We start from the raw sequence: 3241 nt of genomic DNA on the forward strand, positions 1-3241 counted from the left end.
CTACGTCCTACCTGTCTCTACTCCCGTTACGACAATTTTGTATATTTAGCACTCTGTGAGTTAAAAAAATACAAAAAATAGCAAAGTATGCTTGAAGGGTCTGATAGGACTAGGGTGACCAAATTACTCAAGGTAGAAAACGGGGCATCTCAGCGGGAGGGAGGGGTGGAGGGAGAGAGGGGGGGGGGGGCACACGTGTGTTTCTTCGCCATGTCGAAAAATAGTGTAGTGTCCCAACCGAGATTCTACATGCGTGCTATATCAATACCACCTAGAAGGCAAGGCCTGCGCTTGCCGTTTCGTTACTAGATCCCCGACCCGTCCCAAGCGGCAAACAACCCGAAGCTTGACGAGAGTAGGGGCCCCGCGGAGCGCGGGCGAAAAGTGATCGCAGCGCCCCTTGCGAGCTCGGAGCCACCGCTAGCAGACGAATTCTGCGCAGCGCATTGCTTTTGCCTATTTTCGTGCAAGATGACCATTGAAAAAAAAAAAAAAAAAAATGTCACGGGTATTCGCTTCTTTGAATGTTGAAAAATAGGTGCCACCTCGTAAGTGAAGGACATCTTCGCTTGGGAAGTATGTTAGAGCTTTCAGGTTGCAATATCGGGGCTCTTCTGAAGAAAACACTCTGTCACAACTTGTGAAAGTCAGACAAAAAGCGAATGTACCTTCGAACTGTTATATTTTTTTTTAAAAGGCAATGCACACAAATTTTAGAACGTAGCTACGTTTCAACTTTACTGTTCTTATCAATCGATTTGTTTTGTTGTTGCAGTTCCCATTTCTCACGAATGTCTTGCTTATAACCGTTTAGTCGAATAGGCGAATAGGATGAAGAAGCAAAAGGCAATTTCGAACCACGTACGTCATTGCGATGTCAGTATGCTCTGGAAGAAGTCGATTGTGCACATGAAAATCTGATGCTATTACTGAAATTAATAAAAGCGAAGTGACAAGAAAAGCAAATTTCTCGCGCGTCCAAAAAAAAAAAACAAAAAAAAAAAAAAAAAACAAAAAAAACAACAACAACAAAAAAAACAAACGAACGAGGAGATCGTCGTAATGCAAACAAACGTGATTTCTGTCACGTTATATACGGTACACAAATTCCGATTGTTAGTGCCCGGAGGACTAACGTCTTCATCGTCTTCTACGATAAAAGCCGGCACCCGTTGGACCGTCAACGACTCCTTCCATTTTTCAAAGTCTACTTCCCTTTATCTTTTTTTGAGGAGACGTTCTTTCTTCCTCCTGCTTTCATGTGTTTCTTTTTTTGCTTTATTATTTTTTTTTTGTTTACTTGATGTTCGAATTATCGAGTATTTTGTTTTGCCTTGTTTGGCTTATTTTCGGCTCTATTTTCATCTCTTCGGCGCTTACTACCGCCAGTTCGTCTTCTACGCTGTGCCCGGACATTTTGAGGGCCGTCTGCAACTTTGTTGTTGTTGTTTTCTTCCACTGTCGTCTCTGATAACCTCCTATTTTCGCCTTCGATTGAGTTTCTAGTCCAAAATCTGCATATGCTCTTTTTGGTATTTATTAAGTATATTAAAAAGTGCAAGCTCGTTATACATTTCTATTTGGGTTTTATTTGAGTACGCGGTCACGTCTGGCTATGAGACATCGTTTGTTGACCAACCGGCCGCCTTCGGGCATACACCAGCGCATACTTGGAGCTGGCAAGCATGTCGTGCGCCGCCTTCCACTGCAAAAACAGGTTTTTGCGATGTGTTGGAAAATCCTTCTTCCGCTTCCCGAAGACCAAACAAACGTGAGTAATTAAGTTGCTGCAGCATTCAAATTAAGCTAAAACAAACAACCGCAAATAAAGAAAAAAGTGAAGGTTCTTTTTTATGTTGCTGCTTTCCACTTTTCTTTTCTTTTTTTTCCATAAGCGCCGCAATGATAGTCGTAGTTGAATGAGTTTTTTGCTGTTTGATTTGTATCTTTCTATCCCCTGCTAACTTTTTGTTTTATTCGCCATTGATCGCTACCTGTTCCCCATTTCTCTTTATTTTCGTCTGAGAAGGGGACCCCATCTTTCCTGCAAAGTTTGGAAAGTGTTTGCGCGGTCATTTTTCTCGTTACTTTTTTTTTTGTTATGCAGCAGCGGCTGGTGCGCTTGCTCTGGTAATCTTAATGTCTGCGCACGTTTTAATGATCACCTATTCAGGTAAGAAATTGTGACAACGCAGTCTGTAACGGATCAGCAGTAACTTAATACGACGTAGTTTGAGCAGCTAAACGCCCACTCGTGTGATCCCCTGAGTGGCCTTTTAGACCGCTGAATAGTCTGCTCTATCTTTCTTTATGCGCGCGTTGTTATTTGATTGTCCTTGCAGCTGAGATCAGCGGATTCCGCTTCGCAAGCGGGCTGACCGCAATAAATTGTTTCAGCTGTTGGGGTGACAAAACGGGGCTCGCTAAGCGTCTGCTTCCGTAGACTCCGATTACTCTAGAGGCGTTTACCGCAGTTCCCATGGGTACAGTGTTCCATGGGGTTTCGGAGGAACTGCGCCGCATTTCGTGGCGGCCACAGCTGCGTGCGGGACTGCTTAGCGCGAGCTGATAACGAGCTACCACAGTTAATTTGTAACGTGCATGCGACACCATCGAGATTGCCTGTCTTAGAAATGTGAGCTCGTTCTGAGCACGACCACTGAAGCAGGCGATGGAGCAGGCGATGGAGCAGACGACGTAGCAGACGATGGTGCTCATCCGGGCTACCTAGGGGGAGCTGGGGGGATCTACTAGTGATGACGTTTAGAGGAGGAAACGCGCAGACCTTTTGTTCTGGGTGGTACTGGCTATATCCACTGACTTAGAAAAAAAAGAAAACAAATTGTACACACGCGTTTTTGTGAGAACAAAGGTTGTTACAAGCGGGGATAGACCGCACGGCCGGCAGGACGTGGCCGGCTAAGCAGAAACATGACGCCGTCGTTCCTTTCGCTTCAGAAACTGAAGAAGAAATGTTTTATTGTCTCGTGATGGCAATCGAGGTAACCGACAACTACCGCTATGAAATCTGGTAGCGCTAGCAGCCAGATAGAGATTGTAAAAACTCTCCCCCCTTAGAACATTGCAAGCGTAAAAAGAACTAAGGAGAGTAGCGCTGCACGGGTCTTCTAGCCCTTGCGCTACGTCGCAGATGCGGTGCGCTGCTGGTTGTGGCGAGGACAGTGCTACTAATCATAATCATAATCATCTATATTTTCTCAGGAGAGCCGCGGCACCGCAG

The sequence above is a fragment of the Ixodes scapularis genome, unplaced genomic scaffold, assembly GCF_016920785.2.
Source record: "Ixodes scapularis isolate PalLabHiFi unplaced genomic scaffold, ASM1692078v2 PGA_scaffold3__209_contigs__length_174095766, whole genome shotgun sequence".
In the NCBI taxonomy this organism is placed as follows: Eukaryota; Metazoa; Arthropoda; class Arachnida; order Ixodida; family Ixodidae; genus Ixodes; species Ixodes scapularis.